General features: G+C 37.6%; 1 protein-coding gene across 2 annotated transcripts in view; it reads right to left on the bottom strand.

The window, feature by feature from the left end:
• The window catches only part of TFE3 (transcription factor binding to IGHM enhancer 3), a 650,077-nt gene that overhangs the window by 467,248 nt on the left and 165,836 nt on the right, over nucleotides 1–16,993 (bottom strand). Inside the window, exon 1 of one of the 2 annotated variants that reach the window (XM_044080402.1) lies at nucleotides 4,725–5,080. The exons of the other annotated variant lie outside the window; for it this stretch is intronic. The gene's annotated coding sequence lies outside the window, so the exon portion shown is untranslated. Of the gene's footprint in view, nucleotides 1–4,724; nucleotides 5,081–16,993 lie in introns of those variants that run through there. 2 annotated transcript variants of the gene reach the window in all.

Here is a 16,993-nt window from a genome sequence, read left to right as displayed (position 1 = left end):
GTCAGGCACAGATCACCTCTGAGTAAGCGATATGCCACTGAGTACAGCCGGAGTTTTTCCAGTCGGGCTGCATAGGACATATGTTTGAGGCCAGTAATCCTCTTGGTGAAGTACTTTTGTGGTCTTTCCAGCTGTTGAAAGTGTCTTGTGAGGTACATCCCAAATGGGGAATTGTACTCTATGATGGGTCTGGTGAGTGATGAGTAGAGGGGCACTATAACCTCTTTATTTCTAGATGTGAACCCTTTAGTACTTAGATGGACCACATAGAAGGATTTCCTAACTACTTTAGCAATATGATTGTCAAAGGAGAGATTACTATCTACCTGGATCCCCAGATCTCTTGCTACCTCTTCTGTATTAAGGGGGCTGCCACCTATGTGGTAATTCATGGGTGTTTTGCTTTTCCCAAACCAGATGACTATGCATTTTTTGGCATTTAGCTTGAGACCATGACTTTGACACGAGGTGTCCGTCTCAGTAAGGCCCTTTTAGAGAATGTCCGTGGCAGCTGGAGAGTCAGTTATGGCCCCCAGTTTGCAGTCATCGGTGAACTTGGTTAGCCATAGTCCTCCTCTATTTGCCTGTACTTCTGAGAAGTATATGCCGAACAGTAGGGGTCCCAGGACCGAGCCTTGTGGGACACCACTTGTGACTGGTTTAGAGTCGGATCTGGAGCCCGCTATTCTTACCTTGTGAGTTCTGTCTGTAAGCCAGTTGACAACCCATCTTTTGACGTAGGGGTTTATGTTCAGGCTGGTGAGGTTTTCTATAATGACCTAAGTCTCTGACAATTCTTACCACTAACACATTCAAGGAGGGAAGATGAAGAAGTAAAGAATGCAAAGCAGCTACTGGGGTGCTGATGAAATCACAAACATATGAAACCAAAGCAAAAAAAAGCGGCATACATATTTTAACAGGACTTCACCATCATCTGAACCGCATCAGGAGACAAAGTATGCATTCAACACATTGCTGGACATGGACACCAAACAAAGTCCAGGGTGAAAAGATAATAAACTAGCAAAAACACTTAGCAAAAAAATGAAGACAACAGATTGAAAAGTCTATCACAGCTCATACCGTTGTTTTAAAATGTATGATGCCCAAAACAGCTCCACATCCAGCAAAAAATTTTATATAGCGACACTGATCAGCATGAAAATATTAAGCAGCAATCTCAACACACAACACAAAGGGAGTAGTAATTAAGTACTAAAGAGATATTAAAACCATAATTCTAAATGTCGCTGTGACTACCGAAGTTACTACGGCCCTCTATGTCACATAATAAAGCAGGCATATGTTTACGATTATATCCAAACTCTACAGTTGGTAATCCATCCAACATGACCACTGCTTTCGGTATAAAGAAGTAGATTCCATCCCCTGGGTTAAGGTTCTGGATATCCTGACAACAAGGACACTATTAGGGAACTTTCTGGGTCCAAAGTAAGGGGAGACATCTGATGTAGTCTATGTTGGTGCTGACACAAAGTCTGAACTTACCTGCCTGGTAGCCTGACATTTGAATAGATTTTGTTTCTCCTTTGATGTCATACCAAATGCTTGGTAATAAGCTTTTTTTTGTAAATATTAACAAAGGAGATGCAATAACTCTACTACAATTTATAGTTTTAAGCTTTTTTGTCCATATTCACAAAGGTGATGCAATAACTCTAGTACAACTGATAGCTTTAAGTTAGTACATGCCCTATAATTTCTAAGACGTAAAAGACACTGCCTTTTTTTTATGACTATGAAATCCCAGCTCACTGCTGACATTTTCACTGTTTTTACTTTTACGTATGCAACATTTAACATCATGAATCATGAGCTTGTGACAATTACTTGTATACATATGACAAAAGCTTCTAAGTCAGTTGGCTATCTCATTTAAAGATACTGTTATCTAGTCCAGAAACAGCCCCTAAGACAGTGGATTCTGTAGTATGAATAACTCCCTTTCTTTCCAATTCAGAACACACCTGGGTTACCTTGAAACTAATAACCACTTCTATTCTCTGTAATTATAAAAAGTTACTTTGAATAAAAACACTTGATATGGTACTTCTTAGGATTACCAGCTGATTCTGAAGTCTTTTGTTTTTGTGCAGGTAAAAGTGTGGTTACAGTCTGTCAGTGACAAACTATAAAAAACAAGTAATCTCCGAGGTATCCCCGAAGTCTCAAACAACCCACTAAACAAGTATAGTGGGTCCAAAAACAAAACAGTGTAAGAAACTTCTCTGTGTGGAAGATTTTCAGTCCATATATCTCTAGTTAATCACTGTATATTAATTAGATCAGACAATAGTAGTAGAAGTAGCGAACTTAAACTTGTCAAATAAAAAAAAAAAAATATATATAATATGAAATATTGTACAGAATTACTAAGTATTTGAAAGTAATCCAAGCAAGGGAGGCAGTCGTTTATTAAGATTTTCAACTGGAAACAGACTGCCTGCCTTGCTTGGATTACTTTCGAATACTTAGTCATTCTGTACAATATTTCATATTATATATATATATATATATATATATATATATATATATATATATATATACATATATATATGTTTGCCTTAAGACAAATTTAAGTTCACTACTTCTACTACTGTTGTCTGATCTGATTAATATACAGTGATTAACTAGAGATATATGGACTTAAAATCTTCCACACAGAGCAGTTTCTTATACTGTTCAGTGACAAACTATAGGACATACAAACAAAGCAAAAGCTACATTACTGGGAACTCCAGCCAGATTTAAATTTCACCAGTTTATCTGGGCAGTTACTGGACCACAGAAGACATTAAGTGAAAGTAGGCATCATAGTGTCTGTAATAACTTGTAAATTAATCTGAAAATCCATTATTGTAAGTTATCAGGAACAGTATACAACAAAACTGAGCTGCACACACAGAACAGCATCTGCTTTCTTAAAAGATGTGGAGGATCATACTGTAACAGACTATGCTAGTGTGTGTGTGTGTGTGTGTGTGTGTGTGTGTATGAACAAGGTTTCAAGTGAAAGAACTGCTTATGCTCTTAAGTGGACAGACACCTTTCCGACAAATGTAACAACCTAAGCAGTAAACTCACCACTACTGTATAATCTAAACAGGAATGCTAAGAGGTGTAACATACAAAGTCATCATGAAACACATACACCAACACCTGAAGGAAAGGAAAGCAAAACATCATGCAGGACTAGGTAAATGGCAAACACAGACTTTATATTAAATCTGACATGTTGAAAGTGAAAAATAAAAATACTTTCATTAGAAAAGACCACTGCAATTTGCCCATGTCCTGTAATGGTTTCCACACACTTAGCTAAGTTACTCAACATATCGCATTTCAATGGGGTCCTCTTCTTTCCAAAGCAGACTTCTTCTTCTTTTGGCTTTTTCCCCGGTTAGGGGTCACCACAGCAGATCACTTGTCCGCTCATGATTGGCAGTAGTGTTTTTTACAGTGTCGAGTTGCCAGCCTGGCGCTCAACCTTCCACTGAAGGCACACACATGCACACAGTCATACGTAGAGCCAATTTTAGAGTGTCCAATCCACCTACAGCATGTCTTTGGGATGTGGGAGGAAACTGGAGCACCCAGAGGAAACCCATGCGACCACAGAGAGAACATGCAGACTCTTCACAGAAGGCACATCAGCCGAGGATCGAACCGGAGAACCTCTTGCTGTGAGGCGACAATGCTAACCGCTGCACCACCGTGGCCGAGGAGCATAATTAAGAGTATATGATTTAAGCTTGCACTTGTTAGGATCCAAGGCTACACCACAGAGTTTCTGCCTCCTCTAAAACACAGGCAAGATGTGTAGAGCCTAGTTTTGTAGGCCTGCTCTCAAAAAGGTCAATACTCAGTAGAAGACCACAGCCAAGAAAAAAAAAGGAAGTAGCCAGTCTGCATGTTCAAGTACAAGAGATTTAAAAACCTGAAAATGTACATCCTGAAGTAAGAAAAAAGGAAACTGGAAATGCAACTGAGAATTTCACACTTAAAGGTACTCAAATGATAACAGAAACAAACATTTGCATAGAAAGCAGAAGAATCAGACCCCGAGAGGGTATGCAATATAGATGCTGTTTTAATGTGAGAGAGTGGACAGGTGGAATGTGAAGAGCTTCTGGAAGAATCAGCTGAAGAAACAGTAACAAGAATCTTGACGTGCATGAACAGATAATCACAACAGATTGCTGTGAGAAGAGCAAATCCACCTACTGATTGGATAATTTGAAAACAAGGCTGACATGTACACATGCATAACACATCTACTACACTACTACCAGCTTTATGACTGGCCACTGTCACAGCCGTTGTCATACTGATGGAATAAACTATTATTCCGGGATGCACTAAACACTGCCTTTACACTGCACCACTTCCCCATATCATGTTTCAACTCAGGTGGGACTTAACCAATTATTTGCACTAAGCAACATTTCCCAGAGATTTACATAAATGCAGCTTTTGCTCTAAGATTCTATCATGGCAGAGGAAAGCAAAGCAGAAAGTAGATTTACACTACAAAGAGAAAAAATACAGCACCAGTAAATTACTTTTAGCTGGGAGTAACAACAAGCAGCCCAATAAGGACTCCAAGCTTACGTCTCTTCAAAAAAAAAAAAGTGAGAGAGAGAGAGAAAGAAATGTTCCTGAAGATGTCTGAGAATTAATTAGGAAGAACTTGTACTCACCCCAGCAGATTTTTCCATGATTTTGTTTTTCTTTCTTTCTGCTGGTTAAACCCAGTTTGCTTAGAAAAGCGGTACAGTAAATTCAAATCCAAAATGTTCTTGATTTAGAGTTAGCCAAGCCTTTTAACTTCCTGCTTTTTTTAAATTGGGGCCTGAATGCCATGTGTAAGAAAGCAGCTCAGGCTCTCAAACTCTTATTTTTTAAGTGTCATTGTGCTTCCTCCTCTACAAACGGAAAAACAAGGTTCCTGTATCTCAACAACTGTTTCTGTGTTTTGGTTTCCTTCTCTGACATGAACGATTCAGAACAAGAGCCGAGATTCTGCTCCTGCCACATCTGCTGTAGTAATTTTGTAATGTTTTGGTCCTTCTTAGTGTCACACTAAAATGTCTCCCGAAACAGTTACTGTGGCAGCTTCTTTCTAAAGTGAAACTAATGTGCCTCTACAGAATGCCCACAAGAGAGCAGCACATACCTAAACAAAAACTGTGTGTGTGTGTGTGTGTGTGTGTGTGTGTGTGTGTGTGTGTGTGTGTGTGTGTGTGTGTGTGTGCCTGTTGTGTAGTTACCCTACAAAGGTGTGTGTTAAAGAAACAGTCACTTTTCATTACACAGCAAGTAATGTACAACTGTCAGCCTCTAATGAGCATTCAGCAAATCAGAACTGCTACTGACCGTAATTATTTCTTTTTCCTTTTACAAAGGTCCTTCCTTCAAGCATAGGCTGCACTTATTTGCTATGTTCTAACTTCAAGTTTACTACTTACTACCTTCAGCATGCTATCCCCCAACAGAGACACAGGTTTGCACGCGCGCACACACACACACACACACACACACACACACACACACACACACACACACACACACACACACACACACTCTTACACCTATGCTTTTCTTCTTAAGTCATCACACAGTGCTTCCTTTTTCTACTAACTAAACAGACATCTCACAGAACCAAACTGATGGCTTAGCTGGTTCTCCTGAAACCATCACCATTATCAGACCAAAAATAACACCTACTGGTACCTGCAGGCTGCTAAATTACTGCAACACCACCTCTTCAAGAACTATGCAGCTGATCTAAATGTAGACTGATCTAAATGTAGACATACGTTTACCTAAAACATTTTTCAGGCAGCTTCTCACAAGAAACTGCACATATGTCCCAAACCATGAACTCTGCAGAAAATCAAACACATGCAGTCTGACAGCAGATAATGACTGCTGGGTCAACCTAGCCTGCTCAGTTCACAAGATACCTAGCTAGTCATAGGTAAGAGGCCACTATTATTCAACACATAATCAGAACTTGAAAGTTACAGCTCTTCTTATTTGTGCTGTTCTTATGGTGTACTCCTTCCACCTGACAAATGCAGGCATCCTGAGTGAACCTGTTGCACAGATAATTAATGCTTCCCTGAAAGATATGAACAGTTAGCACACTTACAATAAGCTAACTGCTGTTTTATTCTATTTTTTTCCAACAGAACTTCAGCCTGTTTGTTTCCATCGGTGGGAGTCGTTCATATACAGAACAGGTGAGAACCATCCAAAAGAGCGGCCATTTAGGCAGCCATGTGACTTGCTTATTTCTCTGTTGTTACTCTTACTTCCACATGCTTTCTGCAGGAAAGATGAACCCTGATTCCATCTAAGCAAATCTGGCTTACTCCTCAAATCAGTATCCCTGGACAGGACCACATGATCTCTCCAACCCCAATTAGCAGCTCACTGTATGCTGAGTAGTTACAATGGGGAGATTTGGAATGTTGTCCCTAATCTCACTTAAAATGAATGGACTATGTGAAAAAACAGACAGTACACAGGGGCAATTGTGCTTACATTCCACTGTCCACCAATAAATTAATCATTTAATATGATATCATCAGGGTTATGGTCTTTCAAGTCACAGCACTGGTACCAAACATATTAAAACATGCAAAAGGTAAATACACATAACTCACTAAACAACTTGCTACATGCAGCTTGACCACAAGGTAATGCAGGGAATATGCATGGTGGCCCTGGGTATAGGCCTAAACCCAAGAATAGAACAGAAAATAATCCTTCTGAATAGACAAATTGCAAGAAAAAAAACATCTGCCTACAGCTAGAAGATGTTTTCTCTCTATTATTAGCCAAAAAGAATTAAACCGTCTGAATTTCCAAACACAGACAACCATTGGACAAAACAAAACTCACAGGATTGAACTTCAGGTTCCAGTCTTCTAATTTCTTCTTCTTTCTGTTGTTCATTCAGCTATTTCTTACATCTTTTCATACACAGACCACAGATGCACTTACAAAAATGTTCACATTTACATACTAATGAGTTTATTTACCTGTTTTTCTTTAAATTTGATTTAAGTTTTATAATGCTTTTTCTTAAGCACATAAAATACTTCAAACTAAAGTGAATAAACAATGTAATTACATTATTAAAAAAATTACAATAATACAGTTATTTAAAAATAAGCAGTCTAATTAAAATATTGACCATTATCAAATATTCTACAAACAGTGTACATAAGAGCACACAGAAAATGGCCCAATCAATTTTCAACAGGAGAAAATGCACTGAAAGCTTCAAACAGAGCAGAACACACACAATAGTCAAAAGCCTTCATAGACTGGTAAACTTGACTAAAGCTGAAACAACATCTGCTGACAGTAAAAAAAAAAAAAAAAAAAAAAAAATATATATATATATATATATATATATTTTTTTTAATTTTACATATGTTGACCAGGATAGTCCGAATGGATTCATGCCCATTTTCAGCGGAGGACCGGGGAGAAAAGTTCCAAGGTAAACAGGTACAATGAAAACATACTACAATTATGGTATTGACAAAGCAAACATGAATAGACAAGTTCAACAGGTTTAGAGTTACTCCCTGGTGACAGTCAGGGGAAAATTCAACAGTAGTTTGATTAATAGATTTATCACATTCATGATGAGAGTTAGCCAGCCAGGCTTGTTGCAGTGGCAATACATAATCTACATACACACACACATATATATATATATATATATATATATATATATATATATATATATGGGTCTACTTTACATTACCGAACCGACAATTCACCGACACACAAAACACCGACCCCAAATAACCGAAAACACACAACACCGACAACTCACAAAACCGAACACCATTACACCGACACAAACAACGTAAACTACACGACACACAATGACATATCCACTAACCTTAACCCAAACCCTAACCCTAAGGTCCGACACTACCGCACAGTTACCCTAACCCTAACTCACTTAACCCACCCCTACACCTAAAGACTGTCACTATCGCACACTTAACCTACCTGCACCCTAACCCTAACTCACTTAACCCACCCTAAAACATAAAGCCCGTCACTATCACACACTCACCCTACCCGCACTCTAAACCTAACTCACTTAACCCGTCCCTAAACTACAGTCCGTCACTATCACACACTTACCTTACCCGAACCCTAACTCCGACACTGCCGCACACTCACCTTTCCCACACCCTAACCCAAAATCCCACAATATCGCACACTTACCTGACCGCTCCTAAATCCGTCACTATCGCACACTTACCGAGTCGCGCTCACACGTTACCCTTGTCGGTCTTTCAGCTGTCGGCAAATCACCGTTTCGGTCAACTTACCTGTCGGTCGTTTCGTCTCGGTCTTCTGCGTATCGGTGAAGTGTCGGTTCGGTAATATAAAGGAGACCCATATATATATATATATATATATATATATATATATATACACACACACACACACACACACACACACATACATGTGTGTATATATATATATATATATATATATATATATATATATATATATATATATATATATACATACATACATACATAGAGAGAGAGAGAGGGAGAGAGAGATCAAGAATAATAGCCATAAGCCATCAAGTCTGGCTCTCAAAGCAAGATATATATGGCAAACTTTCATGGAAGGTACAAACTGACAGATTTTGTGACCCCCAGGCATGGGCACAAGTCAGTAATCTCCAAATGCTACATATAATAAATGCAACATTGTGACAGATAAAAGTAAAACAAAATGTAACAAGATGGAGGAAAAAACATGCTGTAACAGATAGGCCAATATACAGTGAAGGATCAGTAGGTCATTTAACCAGAGGCCAGTATTTGCCAATACTGACCCAGCAGCCCTTCAAAGAAGCAGCAAAGAGAATGGGGTCCACAAATAGATTGATGGTGTTCAAATATTCAGTGCTAATGCAAGCAGATGAATTACAGGAAATAACCCAATGGCAACCATTCAAAAAAGCCAAATATTCCAATAGAAACTGGCAAAGGCCAAATGCCAGTCTGAAACATTAATGGCAGTGTCCAAACAGATAAATAACATGAAGTACCATGTAAACCTGGAGTTAATTTGTAGGCAATAAAATCTCTGCCATCTTCAGAGATCATCTTGTTTAGCTATCTGTTTAAAGGCTCTTCTAATTGCACTTCTACAACTTATTAATTTCCTGCCCTAGGAAAACATTGCACATCTTGTAATCACAATGCAGAACACATTACAGCCGGGTTAACCTGTCTGCCATAAATTTCACATTCCATGTATAAATGCTATAGTTCCCAACAGAAGGAAGTTAAATTTTCACTTACAACTCCATATACTCTTTCACACATTTCATAGGAAAAGGTCACACATTTATGCATCTTTTCATGTCTTTGAAAACTCCACACTGCAGATATTCACTGCATAGAAAAAGTCATAAGCTCTAAAATATTTCATGCTGCTGAAATATATATCTACTGTAGATTAAATCACTTATTTTAATTTCTATGAAGGTTTTGCAATACCTAAATACAGCTCAAAAATCTGTTGCAGTCTCACTCAGGAAATAGCGGTGCATTTGTCAGACATCGTACATGCACACTCATAACATAGTCCATATGAGAGTGTTACACAAAGGCTGGCATTATATTAAACGGGAAATTATAGGCAGCATTTGTGCATTATAGAGACTTGTGTTTGTGTCTGGGGACCACAAAATCTAGGGTGTATTTCATTAAAGGAAATTGTACTAATTTATACTTCTCACTGTTTGAAACTTTATTTGCATAAGCTTACACAATAACAACTTAAATGGTTTGCTTTCTTCATTTTATTGTAAAAAAAAAAACATAACTCTATGCTGAGATAGGACAGCATATGCCATGCGATATCTGTTTTAAAGGATTGATTTACTTGTAAGGTAAATGAACTAATCCTTCTAATATAGGACCTTTACCACAAGGAAATTGTCTAAAATAATACATATGCGCAATTCTGGAAAGCTTAGCAAATCTAGCATACTTTTATTTTTAATTAGGCAACCAGAATTATCAGAAGTAAAACAGGTAAAGAAAGGGCATACAGACTCCAAACAGACAATAATCAGAAGTTTGGACTGAACCATGGATCTATGAGGCACAAGTCTTATCAATGTTACAACCATGTAATATTAGCTTGCATGACTTTTGTTTTGTGTAATGGCAGGTGCTCGGCCACACTGTCATTTCAAATAGTATCACTTGGTGCCTGCCACATTTGTGACGAAAGGATTTTCTGTACAGAAAAAAAGTAAAAAAACAATTAAAATGACCTTATTGAGAAAGCTTGACAGCAGTGTCTGCAGCACCACATCATCTGAGTTTTTGACTGTCCTCTCTTCATTGTAGTCATTAGGTAATTTTGCATGTTGATATAAAAAAAGTCTTCAATAATGTCTTGCTAAACAAAAGACAGCTTTAATTGATTTCTTAAAGCAGGACTCTAGCAACTTATCCAGAGTTTATGTTCTTTATTTCAGGTTTGTAAATTATGTAATCCCACTAAGGCCACTAATCTCTTCTTCAGGATAAACGTGGAAGCACATGACAACCATGGACATTACCTTGAGCATGTTGTGTAAAAGAATATGCAAATGACGGAATGGGATTCAAACCAAGACTTCTATTAGGGACTTCGGGTTAAGATGTTGAGCGAGTAGCATACTCAGAGTATGAGCTCCACTCCTCTTACTAAAAGAAAAATATTACTTTGTGCTATTACCCCTATACTGTGTTTAATTCATGAAGAAGGTCTGAAAGATGTTCTTGCTGTACCTTGGTGACATTCATGCTATGGAGCAAAACAGCTCGATAACAAACGCACAACAGAAGCTGAGGTTAGAGTCATGAGGTTAGGTCTCCTTAATTTCTAAGCCAGACCACCACTGGAGAAGACAAACTCCCAGGACAGTTATAGAAATGGTGAAGGACATAACACTGGTGATTTTTGGCAGGATGAAATCATAAACAAGCAGCAAATAGTCAGTGCTTTGATTTCTGACTACACGGAAATGTCAGACAATCAAAGCTAAAGAGATAGAAGAAGCATTTATCAGATATATAGATCATCTACAGGAAATGGATAATGGCCTTCAGGACATGTAGCATAGGATAACTTCAACAGAAGCTCACATCAGATTCTTAGAGACTTAAGTAATAGATCTGGAGGCGAGTGGCCAGAGAATATTTTCTTTTTTTCTGGAGAAACTGGAAGGTGTGGACTCTGCTAATTTCATGAAGTGGAAAGCCTCAGAATGGAGAGGCAAGTTCCAAGAAGGAGATGAAAACTAAAAGATCCCACAGGGTTCTCATATCATGGCATATCAGGCAAGCATAACTTAACCTTACTTTTAAAACCAAATGATGTAACTCTGTTCAAACCACGGTGCACAAACCACCATCAACACCACATTGATCAACTGAATGATCAGATAGAACAAAAACGAAAACATTAATAATATATTTTACTCAAAACCAAGTTGAGTGATTTCATCCTACTACAAACAGGACCTCATCAGAACAATATTTTAATACTACCCAAGCGTATATTTAAAGACGTCCCAATTAAATAAAACTTAAAGCTAATTAGATCTTTAAAGGAACAGTAACCATTATAAAATACACTTACAATGTTGTGTCTTTTGGCTTTTCCCGTTTAGGGGTCACCACAGCAGAACTCCGGTCCGCTAATGATTGGTAGTTGATTTTTACATGCCGAATTACCAGCCCTGATGCCCAACCTTCAATGAAGGTACGCCCATTCACGCATGTCTCCATGCAGAAGACGCTCTAGCTGAGAATCGAACCGGACAGCGTCTTACTGTTAGGTGACAATGTCTAAATCAAATAGTTACAATTAATAAAATAATCAATGCCTTAAAATTATAAAAAATGATGTTAAACTTTATAGTGCTTTAAACATTGAAACCTAACATTTCTAAAAAGTGTTACAGTCTGGCAGACCTAAGCTTAAATGCAGGGTACTAGAGATTAGTTCATTTAGACCTGGGTTTCTATTAGCTTGTAAAGTCAGTTGCTAATATAACTGCCTGTGCGCTAGCAGGCCTTCCCATTGATCTCCTCTAGTGATTTTTTTGCATTTATTCTAACACACAGAATTTAAACTGACTATTTTCACAAGTTCTTCAATGTCTAGCTAGAGAGCTGGTATCTATACTGCTGTAAGTATCATGTATGTGTTCGTATCCTCGTTTTTTAAAACTTTATTTTTACCAGACTGGAGAGCTTTGTTCTAAAAAAAAGGGTTTTGTCCTCTCTGTGAGTACCAGATTCGGTCTTCAGAACCAGTGAAATTTGTGTTAAGTAATCATAAATAATCCTCAAAAGAAGAGTGTGGCATTTCAGCCAGTGATCACGCTATGCAGACAAGCAAACTGGAAATGAAAGATGCTTTCCCAAGCACAACTTAAAATTCATTTTCTCTCAGCCATGTTATCTTCCCCTCTCTGGAGGATGCTCTACATAAACTAAGACATATACAGCAACAGGTCCCTCAGAGTCAAAATAATTTTATATCTGCATTAAACAGACAAAGAGATGTATCTGAATGAACACCCAGAAAGAACATACTGGAGCTATAGCTGTTTAAAATGCAATGGCCAAGAGGCATTGAACAGCTTTCATCTGCCCCTGTAGAGGTGGCAGTTACTGACTTGCTTTGCATTAGACACTGGTTTTGGGTGACACTTCTGGAAATAACTCTGTAGGTGCTTGCACTGTTAGTCTTTTATTTATCATTTTAATGTTCCTAATGGGACACATTTGTAGAACTGCTCACGTTTAAACCTGTGATTGGCTGGACTTTATTTTCCTGATTTATTCTCACCATTTCTAGACTGAGATGCTTTCTGTCATGATTAAAGTCACATTTTTTCCAGGGATAGTTTTCCTCACAGTTTTCCACAAAATGTGCATGGAAAAAAGATTGAAGTACAATATCTTTAAATATTACTTTATATACTGTATAGTATTGGAAACATCAATATCTGTTTGAATGAAAAACTTCCTATAAGAAGAACACTTGTGGAATTTGAAAACATGACTTGTTCAACAGATTTGATTGCAAAGCATCTTTTTTCAATGGATTTAAAGAGCTTTTACTATTTCAGGGTTGTCTTCAAAACAGTTTGGTTGGTATTATTTCATCATACTTTTATTGATCTGTTCTGATTGTCCGGAATATTTATTAATGTTAACATTGTTATTAATCAAACTGTTTCAAATAAAAAAGAACAGACCTCCAGCACAGCAGACTAAGGACTTTCTTTTAAATGTACATCTCATTCACTGACAAGCAGGTATTCACCTCCTGCCATCACAGCAGAGATTTTTTTTCTTATACTATTTAATCTATGTCACTAAAGCAATGCAAGAACTCTTACACAAGGAGGAACTTAATCTGGGTTTATGCAGCCATTTTAACAGCACACATAACGGCTCCAAAGTTCTCCCAGAAAGTGAGCAATGGAGTAAGTTACCCTAAGCCACTGGAACTGTACAACATGGCAGCTTGAAAGAGTAGCTGTGTGCGGCAATATTTTAACTCTGTTATAGAAAACATTAAACTGCATTGACTGGAATTTCTTGCTTTAATATGTGCAGTGGCACATTTTGTACTTTTTGGAAGGAATTTCAAATATCCACATATTTTCGTAATTGAGCTCACAGGTTTTTCAACATTTTTGTTTCAAAGCAATACCAATAAAGACTTAAGTAATGGGGTAGGAAAGGCCTGAAAATACCATCACCACTAACTAACATTATAAGCCCTGAAGTTAACAAATAGGAGAGGAACTGATTTCTGAAACTGACTTTCCATCTGACCTACACAAAACATCGGCACTTCTACAACAGTGTGTTGTTTTTCAAAGAGAGATGACATATAGAACAGCTTTAAGTCTCACATGAGAGCAAAAGTAATTTCTTTCCAGCTAAATCCTGCTCAGTGAGCTACATCAGTGATACAACTACTTCAGCTTCCTAGTCAATATATGTATGGCATTGCATCAGTGATACAGCTACTTCAGCTTCCTGGTCAATATACGCGTGGCATTAGACACCAACTACTTCAGCTTCCTAGTCAATATACATATGGCATTGCATCAGTGATGCAGCTACTTCAGCTTCCTAGCAAATATACGTATGGCATTAGACACCAGCTACTTCAGCTTCCTAGTCAATATATGTACGGCATTAGACACCTCTCTCCATAAGCATATGCCTTTAGAATATAGTGTCATCCCACCACCCTACAGCTTATAGCTTTAGTGACGGAGGTATGCTCAACAGTGAAATATGCAGCATTTTTTCAAAACAATCTGTATATTCATATAAAAAAATTTGGGGGTTATAAAAACAAACTTTGGGCTCAGTGAGGATCCCTGCACATTTGCAATAGCAGATTAAATGTCACTGGAAGTTTCTATTTAATCTAAGAACACATTGTAAGCTATACTTTTAGATAACACTACAGAAAATTAGTTTCAGAGGACATTGTTTAGGAAAAGGACTTTTTTTGCAGTTTTATCTTGGGAAGCACTACTCAGAATTCTTGAAATACTAAATGCTGTAAAAGCGCATCAGCTGTTTTAACATCATACTATGCTTTCAAGTTTATTCCCATTGTGTTCGCTGTTATTTTCCCTTTTCTGATCCACATACTAACCAGCTTATTTTGGCTAATGAAAAACAAGTATACACATTATTCATAGGGCAGATGAGCAGTTTGCTTCCTGGCTGTACCTGCCATGTCAGACAAATTATTGCATGCTCTCCCAACTTCTGCTTCACTGTCACTAGGACTGGAAGCAGGAGGGATGTCATTTTCATTGTCTGACGACAGTGAGGAATCCCCTTTCCACTGTACAGCAACACCACCATGTCCATCTATATTTCTCGTCTCTTATAAATTATACCTTTGTGAGTGCAATTCCAGCAGCAGGCAGTAACTCAGAGAATGTCACACAATGTTCAGTTCTTACACCACTAGGTCATTCATGAATGTCTTACTAGAACCTGATGCTACTAATCTATCTGCCTTTTTTTTTTTTTTGCTTCAGGAGATTTAATTACAGGCCAGGTGATATTACTCTAACTGAAGCTGTGTTTTTCATTACTGGTCAGAATCATATTACAGTATTCACATTGTATATGTTAAACTATTATGAATCATTTCTGCAGACTCACATTAGAAAGTGTGAGAAGAGCAGACCGATACAAAAATATATTGTTTCAGTAAGTGATAGGCAGACCTTGTAACCACCTTACAATAATAAACAGCACAGGCTTAGAATTATTTTAGATTTGACATGCTCATAAATTATTTTCAGTATTATAAAATACAATGTAGTGCAAGCAATATGACATACAATCATAATTGAAACAGCCAAAGCAGCTACACAAAAAGCTATTTCTGATATTCCACCCATCCATGATAACACGACGGGTTCAGACAGAGCCCCAAAGCAGGATGGACAATGTTAACAAACTGAACAGAACACTAAAATGGAGTGAATAAAAATATATACTGGTATTAAGAAGAGTGTTCCAGCATATGGGGAAATGGAAGCTCACAAAATCATTGCCTAAGAAAGAGAGTTGATGAGTGCATGTCTTTAAAACAATGAAAACTAAGAAAATAATGACCTATGACAACAATGTGCAATGGGGCCTATGATAAGTTGTAGCTGTCAAAGATGCAGAACCTCAAAGAGTTGGAAACACGCTTGTTTCAAGGTTAAGATCACATGTGCACCACTAGATGATATCACATTCATTTTACTTATTGTTGTGACTCAAAAAAGTGAAGCCTTTATTCCCAATGGCTACAGAATCACAGCTGTATGTGACATCAAAATATGGCACTGCCAACAAGAATCACTTTCAAGTTACTTTGCAATTTTAGGTCATGACAGATACAAATCTGGGAAACAGCAGCTGCTACACAAGTTTACATATAATGCACACAGTGTTCATTCCTTTGTGTATAAATACACAATGTCTACATCTGTTTTATAACAAAAAAAACTGTTCAGTTGTGCTACATTAAGTAGGGAAGCATTATTGAGTTCACTGTCTTTCTACGGTCACTGCTAAGGATCTTCCTAAAGTTAATATCGGGATTAAACATGAAATCAGTTACTATATTTCCCCCCATTATGTTACAGTTATTAAAGTACTCCACTTTTTCAACATGAATGAAATTTTTTTACATGTCTCCAATATTACTGCTTTAGTTGTGTGTGTTATAGCATGCTGCTATTAATTATATGTATTCAATATTCTGTGTTGTAATTATTAGTTCATCATCTACCTTAGACCAGAATATAGGCACACACTTCATTAGAGTGTTTAACCACTTATCAAAAACATTTCTAATTGTACTGATTCTCATACTTGTAAGGAGTCTAAATAGAATTAAAAATATATGGAATATTTTCCATTCTGAATATACATCCCACCCAGGAACCTGCAGTGACTAAGTTTCAGCAGTATCCATATCAGACACGGCCTTCCTGTATTCTTCACCTCATTGAAACATTCATTTTGAAACATCCTTCAAAGTACAAACTATTAGATGATGGCAGTTTTTCAAATGAGACCAAAAACTGGATTTAAAAGAGGGCAGCGATATTTTCTCACAAGACACGTCTCAACACCTGTACATTTTTGCAGTGTGCCGGAGGCCGACTTCATTCTTTAAGAGTCACTTCACAACAAAACCCTTTGAAGGAGTATGGGATTACTTTTTTTCAGAGGAACAGCATGCATGCTTAACCATTTCAATTTTGACTGTGTGACTGCCACCCCGGATGAAGGTTTATCTGTCTATGCAGCTTAATTCAATGTGGCTAAAGCATTTGAAAGTATACTCCATG

The sequence above is a fragment of the Protopterus annectens genome, chromosome 8.part0, assembly GCF_019279795.1.
Source record: "Protopterus annectens isolate FY-2018-M chromosome 8.part0, PAN1.0, whole genome shotgun sequence".
Classification (NCBI taxonomy): Eukaryota; Metazoa; Chordata; order Ceratodontiformes; family Protopteridae; genus Protopterus; species Protopterus annectens.
This window is presented reverse-complemented; position numbering and strand designations above follow the sequence as displayed.